The following is a 14,290-nucleotide window of genomic DNA, read 5'->3' as shown; positions in this document are numbered from 1 at the left end:
GGAGAAGATGTTGATCCAAGCTTATATTGAAGCTTAGTTGGAAGCTTGATGTACTTGACTGCAACAAGACCCGATATTCTATTTGCTATAAGTATGTTAAGCAGATTCATGTCAAGCCCGAAACGAAGTCATTGGAAAGTGGATAAGTGAGTGCTTCGTTACATTCTTGACACTATTAATTTTGGAATTTATTAAAAGAAAGTTTCAGAATTAAGTGTTAGTTGGTTTTTGTCATAGTGTTTGGGTTGGTAATGTTGATGATCATAAAAGCATATCTGGTTTTGTTTTTAGCATTGGTTTAGGTGTTTTTTTCATGGACTTCAAAGGAACATCCTATTGTTGCTCTTTCTACCACCGAAACATAATACATTTCTTTATCTGCAATTGGATGTCAAGCTTTATGGCTTAGATGGATGTTGAAAGAATTGAAGTGTATGCAAAGAAGTCAGACTACTTGATATTGTGATAATGGTTCTGCCATTGCATTATCAAAAAATCCAATCTTCCATGGAAGAAACAAGTATATTATAATCAAGTATCATTTTATCAGAGACTTGGTTAAAGATGGAGAAGTGATGGTAAAGCATTGTAAGACGTAAGATTAGGTGGGGGATATTTTTACGAAAACATTGAAGTTTGACTTATTTGTTAAGTTCAGAGAGAGACTTGGAGTTGCTCAAGTCTAGATTAAGAGAGAATGATAGAATTAATCTAGACTTATATTCAAGGTGCATGAATTACATTTAATTAGATACATGAATAGTTGAGATTCAAGGAATAGTTGAATACGTGAATTACAAGATACATTGATGAATGTTCATGTATTGGTGAAAAGTCACATGTATTTACATTTACCATTGATGTCTTTTGATGCATTTTCCTACTAGTATAAATGTATAAGATTTGTCATTTGTAAGCAAGCCAAGAAAATAAAGTAATATTCAAGTTCTAGTTTTTCCAATCTTATGTGAGTAAGAGAACAATCTTCTTCTCTAATCTATTGAGTTGTATTGTGAGAGCATACTTTGTTTCCAACAGAGTCTGAATCACATCAACTTGACTTTGCTCTTTGCAACATGATCTCTAATGAAATGGCAATCCAATTGAATATGTTTAGTACGTCCATAAAAGGAGGGATTAGAAGCAATATGAACTATTGTAGTGCTGTCACAAAATACCAGCGTTGGAGAAGAAAAATAAACTTTCAAATCTCCCAATAACTGAATAAGCTAAGAGACTTCATTAATAATAGCTGCTAAGACACGATATTCTACTTCTGCAGAAGATCAAGAAATCTTTGTTTGCTTTTTGGACTTCCATGAAACAAAGGGAATCACCCAAAAAATACAATAACCCGCAGTGGACTTTCGAGAATCAACATGAGAATCCCAATCAACATTGCTAAAAGCTTTAATCTGAAAAGAACCTGAAGCTTTTAAGAAGATACCTTGACCAGGGATATATTTAAATAGGGGTGATAGTTGGTTAAGTTTTATTGGTTTCAAGGCCAACCAAGAATCAAAACGAAACAATGGTTTTACAAAAAAAAGGATTCAAACCAATGCCCAATAAAGAATAAAATCAATGGATTGATTTTTATTTAGTTCGATTTTTTTCCGTTTGATTCTCAATTTTTGGAATTTTTTCCTAAATTTTTTTTTTTCCTTTTTTTTTTTTTTGAATTGGTTCTTTTTGCTAATCTTAAATTAAAATTTGGTCTTTTTTTTTTTTTTTTTTTATAAGTTAAAGTTGTTACTTTTGTTTTTTTCTTGTCACTTTTTTAAATAAAAAAACACATACAAGCTCCATAATAATTGTTTTTTTTTTCTAAACAACAAATATATATGCACCCTAATAATTAAAATAATAAAAGATACCTAATTTTAGATTTATTTTTAAGGGGGTATATATACCATCGATTTGGTTCGATTTTGATTAGTTCTTAAAATAAAAAACCAATTCGAACAAATAATTTTTGGTTTGCTCCAAATCCAAGCAAATATGTCCAATTTTATACTAAAAAACTAAACCAAACCATTAGATCGGTTTGGATTGATTTGGTTTTTTTGGTTTTTCATTTTTTGTTGCACTCCTATAGCGAAGCAATGTGTGGACATTAGCCATATTTGAGTCTTTTAGGACAACAACATATTGACTGATTTTGTTAACCGTGAACATAATATATGGATGACTAACAATAAGATACAAGAATCGATCAACAAGATGCCGATAGGAAGAAGGATCTGTTGGGGTTGATGCCCTAAATCTTGTAGTTCCCGTAGTTTGTAAACTGTATACGAATTATTTATTTAATAAAATAAGATGTTATTTTATTCAACATTTAGATTTCATTAACTCAATCCAATAAACTAAGATTCGAGGTTATTTTATGTAACTTGAACATGTATGTGGTTGACATATGGATGGTCATGTTTAAGTAATAACTTAAATGGTCTGTAATTTATGGATAAGATTGGATGCCTCATCTTAGTGACACTACGGATACGATCCACTTTGTAAATGTTACGAGAGTTGTAAGCATTAGAAACGATGTGATCCTAATTATGCATGTGGAGACATGCGAGTGAGGGTATCCTATATATAGAGTTTATATAAAACCAGACCATGAATTGATTAATCTCTCTTTATAACACCATTAATTAAAGAGATTAACATTTCATTGGATGACCATATGTAACTCAACCTTAATCCTAAGTGAGTTATGATCTCTTGTTTATGAGGGTAGTCCTTTGATCTACATGGGTGAGAGTGGTCAATATTGCTGACTCAATATGCCAACCATTTTGGGAATTTGTCTGAGTAGAGAACTGGAACATAACTATACAAGATGAAATATACTTATTTCCGTTAAGGAAAGTAGATGAATTGCTCCATTAAGGATTGATCGCAGGTCTTGAACAAAGAGGCCTCACCCTCTCACTGACTCGAGAGGGGTTTAGTTTACAGTTGGACTATAAACTGTTTGTTCATTAGAGAGATTAGTGGTACTTAAGGAGTTAGGTCTAATTATGAGTGATTCGTGAAGAGTCTACTTGCTATTGATTGATTATATCCGAAATATATCTACAGTGTGAAAGTGCAGCTGTGGGTCTTTAATGGAGTGACCTGCAGTTAATGAATATTGATTAATTTAATTAAAGAGTTTATTAATTAATCTTATATCATTGGAGCTTCTAATCTATATGTCTATTATGTCTCTTTGCTAGCTCACTAAGGATAAAACATGAATCATTTAATTTTGAAGTGATTTGAATTGTTCAAATTAAATAAGGGAATTAATTATATGAGATTTAATTAAAATATTATATATGGATACATTATAATATAAAATTAATTTTGAATGAGATTGAAATTGTGCTTTACTATATGAGAGAGATAAATATTTGAAAAGATTTAAATATTATATATATATGAATTGTTGGAACATACAAGCCTGCAACAAAGCAATTAGAATCAATAAGAACTTTAATTACACTTAATTTGAGTTCCAAAAACATGCATAAACCAGATTTTACAGAAAAGGGTTTCAAGAAGTTACACCTTTATGAATCTCTTCAAATCTTTGTTCAACTCCACGAATTGACCTTTAAAACCAGTAGTAAACTATAAAAAGAGTCTTCTTTACTATTCTTAGCCTTGGATTTGAGTGGTGGAACTCAAATTTCACTTGAATTGTGAAGGGAATGAGAGGGTTTGAGAGTGAAAGAGAAATTTTTTTTTGCAGAAATTCACAATTTTCAGCAACCAACCTCTCAAATCTCGGAGATCTTCCGTTTTTATGTAACTTTTATATGCAGGCACTGAAGGCTAATGCTTATTGACACTTCAAAAGTATCAATTTAATGGTCTAGGTATTGGACAAAGAAGAAACCACTTCAAGATTTCCAAAAGTTGAAAATCTCCACTAAATTCAATTTCCAATTATAAATAATTCAAATTTCAATTAAAATTGAATTAAAAATCAATTTTCAAAATTGAATTTTATTAATTTGAAATTTATTTAATTTAAATAATTATTTAAACAAATTTAATTAATTAATTAAATAATAATTTAATACCAAATATAAAATTAATTCAACATCTAATTTATACATGAATCCTATTCATGTAATTAATATTTAAATCAATATTTAAATATTTTAAATTTTCCTATTTCATTTAATTTTGATAAATTAAACGTTTAATTATATCAAATATAATTATTCAAACCCTAATTTGAAATTGAACAATTCAAATTCAAACCCTAATTTACAATTTGAACACTTCAATTTGAAACCCTAAATTCAATTTGAACATTTAAATTAAAATTCAATTTGAACACTTCTAATTGAAAACTTAATTTTGATTTTGAACATTTTAAAACCACTTAATTCACTAATACAAGGTGTTCATGTTTTACGAGCTAATAGAGAGACCGTATGGACCTATAAATCATGAGCTCCAACGATTTGAAATTAATTGGCTAAACCCTTTAGACCAAATTAATCAATATTCGTTAACTACCGAGACACACCACTATACTCGATAGTTGCACTCTCCTAACTGTAGATATATTTATGTCCACTTGATTTAACCCTAATTGGTAAGTCAATCCTTCACAGGTTGTTCTTAATAACGGTTGAGACAAATGCTATTTTACCCCAAAATTACATCTTGCTCCTTAAGTTCCACTAATCCTCTATTGAACAATTGGTTTGTGATCTAAGCATTAAACTGAATCCCTCTTGGGTTAGTGAAATAGTGGAGCCTTTGTTCAAGACCTGGATTCAATACTTAAGAGAACAACTTTTCTCATATCCCTTAATTGGGTAGGTGTGAATTCCATCATGTACCCTATGTCCCTAGCTATCTACTCGGTTTTACCCCTGAAATAGAAGACTTATTGAACCGACGCTCTTGAGACAACCCTCACCTATGCAAGTCTAAAGATAATCCTAAATAAACAGGAGTTCATAGCTAACTCAGGATTAAGGTCGAGTTCCCTAGGTCATCTTCCAAACCAAGTCAGTCTTAAACAGTAAACAATGTTATAAAGTAAGAGCGACTTATTTCTTATCTGATCTTATGTAAACTCATTGCATTGGACACCCCTACTTCTCATGTCTTCACATGAACAATTTAGGATTACATCATTTACACTAACTACAAAGCAGACCGCATCCGATAGTGTTACCAGAATAAGGTACCCAATTTTATTCATATACTATAGACCGTTTTGACTATTTACTCGAACTTGATCCATTTTTATGTCTCCACATAAAGTTAAGGTATTCATGTAATAGCCATGGATCTTTTAGTTTATTGGATTTAATCTTTACAAGTGAAATTTACATATTCAATAACACTTTAATTGAATAAATGTCAATAACATCTTTAATGATAATAGAATATGTTTAACTTTACAAACTATGAGTTTTAGGACATACAATCCAACAAACTCCCACTTGGACTAAAACTTCAGGGGATAAATATATAAAAATATATACAATGTTGAATAATAAGAGAATAAATACAATAAACTAGGGCATCAGATACCCATTATTTCTCCTACTTGCCCTAGTTTTAACTGTTTCTTAGTCCTAATCCCACTAGGTGACCCTCGAACACTTTAATTGGGAGGGCTTTCGTAAATGGATAAGCCAAGTTGTCTTTTGAGGCTATCTACGTGATGATCACGTCTCCTATGTGTACAATCTCTCTGATGAGATGGTACTTGTGCTTGATGTGTTTTCCACGCTTATGGCTTCTAGGTTCCTTTGAGTTAGCAACCGCTCCACTGTTATCACAATATACTATGATTAACAGGTGCATATTTGGAACTACTTCCAAATCAGTCAGGAACTTTCTGAGCCATACTATTTTTTTAGCTGCTTCACATGCAGCAACATACTCAGCTTCCATGTTGGAGTCAGCAATACAACATTGCTTAATGCTCCTCCATATTATTGTTCCTCCGTTCAGAGTGAATACTAACCCTGAAATAGATTTCCTTGAGTCGATATCGATCTGAAAATTAGAAACAGTGTATCCAGTAAGGATCAGATCTTTAGCACCATACAAAAGAATATAGTCTTTCATTCTCCGAAGATACTTGAGGATGTTTTTAATGGTAGTCTAATTATCATATCCAGGTGGACTGATATCTGCTGACAATTCCAACTACATAGCATATGTTGGGACGAGTACACAACATGGAATACATTAAACTCCCTACTGCTGATGCATATGGAATTTGTTGCATAACCTCAACCTCTTGAGGTGTCTCAGGACATTGTTCTTTAGACAAATGAATTCCGTGTCTGAAAGGTAACATTCCTTTCTTGGAATTTTTCATTTTATATCTAGACAACATCTTGTCAATATAAGATGCCTGAGATAATGCTAAAGTTATGTTCTTGAGGTTCTGAACTATTTGGATCCTAATAACATATTACGCTTCTCCCAAATCCTTTATTTAGAACTACATAGCAAGCCATCTTTTGACATTAGCAGCCAAAAATTCTACCTCATTTTCTATGAGTAGAATATCATCAACATACATAACAAGAAAAGCTACAGTTTTGTTGACAATCTTCTTGTAAACACAAGATTTGTCAATATTCTGTTTAAAGCCATAAGATTTGATCACAGTATCAAATCTCATATTTCAGGATTGAGACGCTTGTTTCAACCCATAAATGGATCTATTAAGCTTGCAAACTTTTTGCTTTTGACCCTGTTCTATAAACCCTTATGGTTGAGACATATAAATACTCTCTTCTAGATAGCAATTCAGAAAGGCTGTCTTGACTTCCATTTGCTAGATTTCATAATAATAAAATGTAGCAATGGATAAGAGCATTCTAATAGACTTGATCATGGCAACCGGAGAGAAGGTTTCTTCATGGTTTACCCATTCTCTTTGAGTAAACCCTTTTGCCACAAGCCTAGCCTTATAGGTCTGTACTTTACAAGCTTGGTCTCATTTTCTTTTATAGATCCATTTGCAACCGATGGGTTTTACCTCTTCTGGTTGATCTACAAGATCCCATACTGAATTGAAGTACATTGACTCCATTTCAAGGTCCATGGCTTTTACCTATCGGTCCTTATCCACATATTCCGTTGCTTGTTTGAAAGTTAATGGATCTTCTAAGCCATTATCTGGTATGACGACTTGAGTTTTAGTTAAACCCATGTACCGGTCAGGCTGTTGCACAACCCTCCCACTATGTCGAGGTATTCTCAACTCTTGAGAAGGATGTGAAGTACCGATTTCATCAACAACTCTTTTCTATGGACCTGCTTGATCAACAACTTTTGTTGATTTAATTGTACTTTTTTTGGTCATTTCATTTAATACTAGCTTACTACGAGGTTGACGATTTTTAATGTGGTCTTCCTCTAGAAATGTTGCATTTTTCGATCCAGATACTTTATTGTCACACCCCGCACTAGATTACCCTCCTAACCTGGACGGAATAGTGACTGCAATAGTTACCAACCCTTTTGCTGGCACCTACTGCCTATTTTACTTAATATATTTACACTACAAGGTTTCGCAACATTGATTATACATGGATATTACCACCTAGTGAGCCCCATCAAGAATACTAGTCACTAGGCAAACACATGTGTACTAGCTAATACAGGTCTTCAATTACGCTTCCCTCAACCTGTTTCTTTGAGTGGCAGAGCAGCAGCAGAAAAGTCATCTGGGAACTGACCGCTACCTGAAAAAGAAAACATTTGAAAACATGAGCTATAAGCCCAGTGAGTGACTTAATAAAACGTAAATCTCATACTTAAACTGAAAGCTTGAAAACATAATGCTGGAACTTAAAGTATACCAAGCAGACGTGTACTTAAAATCTTTTAAACCAATGTATCTGAAACTTGAATCTTAGTTGAGAATGAACATTCACTGCTCTAATTCCCAACGTCAAGCCATGGCCAGATGAGACCTCTACTTCAACCTACTCACATTAAACTATGGCTAGAAGAGATCCTTACGTCGATCTCTTTAAATATACCGATGGCATCTCAAGCAACATCTATAAGACATAAACGTTGATAACAACTTTTATACATCAATAATCATCAATACATCCTGGTTGAGAACGAACATACACTGCTCTAGCTCCCACCATTTATTAACGGCCAAAAGACCTATACTTCGGTCTCTCATTCAGACCTGCCTACATACACACGAAGTTTGTTACGTACTGTCAACACCTTAGGTACATTCATTCAGATACCTTCCCTACCAGTATACCTACTCATTATGTTTAGAAATACCAACACATGTACTTTGGCAATTTTAGGTATTTAAAATATAGTACGTCAAGATTCATTCAACCTTATCTTTAACCCTAACGCATGCTTCATATTTTGTGAAATAAGTTGGATTAAAATATATTAAACTAGCTTGTAAAACCACTAGCATGCATTAGACATGAAAAACATACTTGGAAAACTCATACATTAGTAAACATCAAGCGTTGATAAACATTCACAAGTATTAGAAATTTCAAACTATCCTTCTAGCCTAGAAGAATATATGACTGCCTTTATCCTTAGTTGAGAGTGAACTAATAGTTCTAATCCTCAATGTCAACCTTAGTTGGGGAGAACTTTTTTGCTCAATCCCTCGACGTTGTATTACCTAGTGCACGTGGTTATAACTGAGTACTGTCATACCTTATGTACCTGACTAGGATACCTTCTCATTGTCCTTCAGTATCCTTAGGTACTTCTGCTCAGATACCTTCTCAAATGTCCTTCAGTATCGAGCTGCTAAGATACCTACTCATATGTCCTTCGGTATCAATTTGGCCAGATACCTTCTCAAAAGTCCTTCGGTATCAAATTGGCCAGGTACCTTCTCAAGTGTCCTTCAGTACTAAATTGGTTAGATACCTTCTCATATGTTCTTCGGTATCAATTGCCGGATACCTTCTCAAAAGTCCTTCAGTATCAAATTGGCCAGGTACTTCTCAAGTGTCCTTCGGTACCTCGTTTTAAGTAAAACTAGTCATAAACATTTAATTAAAAGGATACCTTCTCATTGTCCTTCAGTATCCGTCACGTAACTAGTCACAACATTCAGTTGAACACTAAAGATTAATGCTCATATCATCATACTAGATTTATCATAAAAATAAAGTTACTTAAACATGCTAAAAGCATTTGGAAAAGATAACATATTTAAATCATATCAATTCCATGGAAAACATGCTTTACATAGCATGAGAGATAGTTCCACAGTTACGTTGCTTGGCACTTCATCTATACACTGAGCATGATAATAACTTTAAAAAAAAATCATAATTTCTAAATCATTAAAAATATTAATTCATCACATAGTCACTCACAGCTTGTTGGCCTCTTAACGGGTTACATGTTTCTCCTAGCTCTTCTTGGCCTGAAAGAACATATTTTTTTATTAAACCACTGAGAATTCCTAGTAAAATACCTTAATTAATTCATTTATTAAAGGAATTTTACACAGACGACTCTACTGGTGAGATCTTTATGAGCCACACACAGCGAGATCCCCTAGAGCAACACCAGCGAGATCACCACAAGCGACACCAGCGAGATCACCATGAGCGACACCAGCGAGATCACCTTGAGCGAGACCAGCGAGATCACCTTGAGCGAGATCTCATTACCAGCGACAACAGATCACTCAGCCCCCCAGCGATACTAGTGATACTCAGCCACCAGCGACACCAGCGATACCTACTCACCAACGATACCTACCCAATTTCTAGCGAGATTCCCCTCTAGAGCAAGATCCTCTTCACAAAATTAGTGAGATCTCCTTCATTAACAAGATCCTCTTCAAAAATTCTTACTATAACCTCCACTGTGAGCTGTTTGCTTGTTCTTCCCAAGCAGCTGTCTACTTATGCACATGTTCTACGTTACAAATTTAAAAATTCATAACTCAAAATCCAGACCTCTTTTGAAGAAACTTCCTTCTACAAACATGTTTAGAATTGATCAACTTTCTTACTTTAAAATTTCAGCCGCAAATTCCTTATAATTTGACCTAGAGCTCTCAATATTCACCTCGAGCCCTAATTAACCCAAGATTCTGTCCCTTCTGTAATTTCATCACTTTCCATTCTTCTTTTCCTACCATCTTTCTCCAGCAAGATATCTTTGAAAATTAGATTATCTCAGCTTTCAAATGGCACTGATTTCATTAAATTTGTTCATGTAGATTGTCAAAACCAAACTTTCGAAGTTCCTTTTCCCTTTTAATCTTCCTGCCGCCTCTCTAACTTCTTAGAACTCTTCAAAGAAAAGACTTTAGCTACATTAGATAAAGATACTCATCCACTAAATATTCATCAATCAGATTGATAACATATTTACGACATTTGTTTGACATTTATTCACTAAACCACTTGGGTCAAAATGTGTAAACCAAATATGTAACCTTTTATTATTTAAATATTTTTTTACCCATTTTAAACTATTTAAAACTAAATTAAAATATCTATTCTAATCTAATATCATTAGATAAGCATGCAATTTACTTTATTCTAATCTTGTTAGAATTATAGTAAAAATAAATCAATGCTTTAAACTATTTTAAAAAAAATTGAACATAAATTTATCTTTATCTAAGTAAGATCCTAAGCTCATTAGGTAAGTATGCAATATTTCTGATCTCATTAGAAAAGATAAATTAAAATTAATTCAATCTTTAACTAAACAAGATCTTAATCCTATTAGGTACGTATGCAACATTTTCTAACCTCATTAGAAAATTATAAAGATCATTTTCAATTTTAAATTTTTAAAAATAAACTAAAATAATCTTTATTTAAGCATGCAATCGTTCTTAATTCTTCATTTAATTATCTAATATATCAATTATATTATAATTAAAGAAGAATCTCTATATGAATATTTAGAACAATTTAAATATAACACTTATATTTAAAAATAAAGAGAATTTTTATATGCATATAATTAGTTATTATCCTAACAATTTAAATATATCATTTATATTTAAATAAATGAGAATCTTGATAACATGCATCTCATTAGGAATTATCTTAATAATTTAAATATAATACTTATCTTTAAAATAAAGAGAATTTCTACTTCATGCAATTTCAAATTAGGAATTATACTAATAAAGTAAATATAACAATTATATTTAAATAAATTGCATGATATGCTTAACCTATGACAGAATTTTAATCTAAATGGCATACTTATGCAACATTCAATTTAATTTAAAACATACATTACATGCATAATTAAATTCAATAAAGTAAAATTAACTGGCATATTTGGCCTATACTAGAAATTAAAGAAAAAATTCAAAATTATAATAATTTGAATTTCACAGACATTTTGGTCTTCAATTTCTTCCATCAAAATTTAGGATTTGAAAAACCTAAATTTCATCATTTGAAGTCACTTCTAATCCTAGAATCCTTTTGCATATATTTTAATTCAATAATATCTAATAGAAAATATATTTTCATTTAATATCTCATTCTAAAATATTTAAAATATTTAAATCATATTTAAATATTTATCTTCTGCAGATTCTCTTTAATTTCAATCTCATTCAAATTAATTAACTAATTATTTGAATCATATTCAAATAAATTAATTTTTCATATTATAAAATTATAATTTGAATCTCATTCAAATAAAGTTTATGATAAATAATGTAATTAATTATATCCAATACAATTAATATTTTCTCTCATAAAATTTGAATATTTCAATTTTTTTCAACGTATTTGATCCTTGTTGATCTGTGGTGAGCTAACAAGGGGAACTTATGGGCCTACAAATTATAAGCTTCAATGATGCAATATTAATTAATTAAACCCTTTAATTAAATTAACCTTCATTCATTAAGTACATTACAAATCACTATAGACACATAGTTGAATTCTTATGTACTGTAGGACAAGTTGTGTCCATAAATATAATCAATATAAGCAAGTATATCCCCCACGAGTGGTTCATAATTATAGTTAGGTCAAATGTCTATTTTACCCCTATAATTACATCTTTTCCTAAAGTACCATTGGTTTCTCTGATGAAAAATTTGTTATTGTCCAACCATAAACTAAGTTCCTTTCATTTTAGTGAAAGGGTGAGCTCCTTATTCAAGACCCGAAATCACACTTAAGGGAACTACTCATCTACTTATCCTATGTGAGAATGAGTATATCACATCTTGTGAAGTTATGTTCCCGACTCCGCATTTAGTCAAATCCCCAAATTGGTAGGCTTATTGAGTCGGCAACTTGGGCAACGCTTACCCATGCAAACCAAATGATTGACCTCATAGACAGAAGTTCATTAATCACTCAGAATTAAGATCGAGTCACACATGATCATTCTATGAAATATTAGTCTCATGAGTTAACGGATTTACAAAGATAGATTAAATATTTTGTAGTTAGGTCTTATACAAACTCTTTTTATTGGATACATCTGTTTATATGTCTCCACATGAACGGTTTGATCAAACCATTTGTAACTATTACAAAGTGAGTCATATCCATAGTGTCACCAAGATAAGGCACCCAACCTTATCCATATATATAGACTTTTAAGTTATTTCTTGAATATGATCCACCTTGTATGTCAACTACATACTGTTCGAGACTACATATAATAACCTTAGATTTTTACGGTTAATGAATTTAATATTGTATAATTAATAATTAAATTAATCAACTAATAAATTACAAGGCTTTAGGACATAAATCCTGATACTACATTTGCCTAACAACCAAATAACAAGAGAGTTTAATCCTAAAATTGACATCTAAGCTCTTAAATCTCTTTTACCTCTTCTTCGTCCCACTGAGCTACTTGCCTTGCAAGAAGCACATAATGTATCACTTGTCATCTGCTATGATAGATCAAGTAGACATAAAGAAAAAGGAAAATCTTTTTGGTGTTTTTAAAGTTTAGAAAAAAAATTTAATAAAGAGAAATTAATTGGCTCCCGGCAACGGTGCCAATTTGATGGACAGATGGTTATCGAGGCCTTCTATCAATCAAATAATCTTTATAATCTTGATCTAGCACTTCAACTGACATGTAGTATCAATAGCAAGACACTAGATCAAACCACAGGGAGTCTAAGATAAAATCTCTCTAAGCTTAATTGGTCTTTGGAAAGCAATAAAAATGGGTGGTTTTGAGTTTGAGTTGACAGAAAACCTAAATGGCAAGAAATGAAAGTTCAAAAGGTAAGATAAATTGAGAGAGAGAAAGCGATATATGAGATTACTTTCATTGGCGAAGAGATTGTTGGGCTACAACATGCATAGTGTGAGCAAACGAACATATAAGTATTCACGATTAAGTTGTTAATTTAATCTACTTAACATACTTACCCTAGAAGTTTGAACAAAGAATAGAAAACAGGAATAAACAAAAAAAAAACTCAAGAACATACATGAAAATTTTCTTAAAATAAAGACATTTGCCCAACGAAACTCTTAGGCCTTTGTTCATTTATCACAACATGAATCATGATGCCAAAATATAGATTACAACTTAAAATACGAAAAAAATAGCATGGGTCATTTTGACCAAGAATAGCCAAAACCAAGCCTAGTGCTTTAAAAATCGGTTAGAAACTCTCCTCCCAACCCTAAAATCAAAGTTTACTATTTATAAAACCTGTGTAGCATTGTGGCACCGTGTCTCTGAGTGGCAGTGCCTTTCTACAACGTCGGGGTGGCGTTGTCACACGTATCGGTCCATCAATATCCAAAGTTTCATGATGCTCCAAAGCAGTGTTGCAACACTGCTGCATTATTGCTCTCTTTAAATTGCGTCGTGCATGGTGTCACAATCGCTCTTTCGGAAGCTTCTCTTAGCGATTGTGCGGCACTTGTTCCCACTCACGAACAAGTCAGCCAACTCGAATTCGAACTGCTGGTGGCACACCGAGTGCCTCTCGCAACCTCCACCCCCGTTTTAGGGAAAACGGTTTTAGAAAACGGGTTTGGAGAAAAGGTTTTCGTAAGCAGTTTTTGTGAGTATGAATAAAGAAAGAAAAATTGTAGTAGGCTAGAAAACAATAAGCAATAACAACAGCTTTATAGAGTACTACTTCGGGTATGGGGAAGTGATGATTAGTCTTATCCCCATATAGTGCATTCTGAACAAAAAACCAATTGGCACCCTTGCATATGCAAAAGGGCGAGTGGTCACTTACAATGAAAATGTAAAGAAAGCAAGCTAACTAAGCTAATACAATACATGATATAAAAGTATGCTA

This window comes from Benincasa hispida, chromosome 2 (assembly GCF_009727055.1).
Source record: "Benincasa hispida cultivar B227 chromosome 2, ASM972705v1, whole genome shotgun sequence".
Lineage (NCBI taxonomy): Eukaryota > Viridiplantae > Streptophyta > Magnoliopsida > Cucurbitales > Cucurbitaceae > Benincasa > Benincasa hispida.
Note: the sequence above shows the minus strand (reverse complement) of the source record.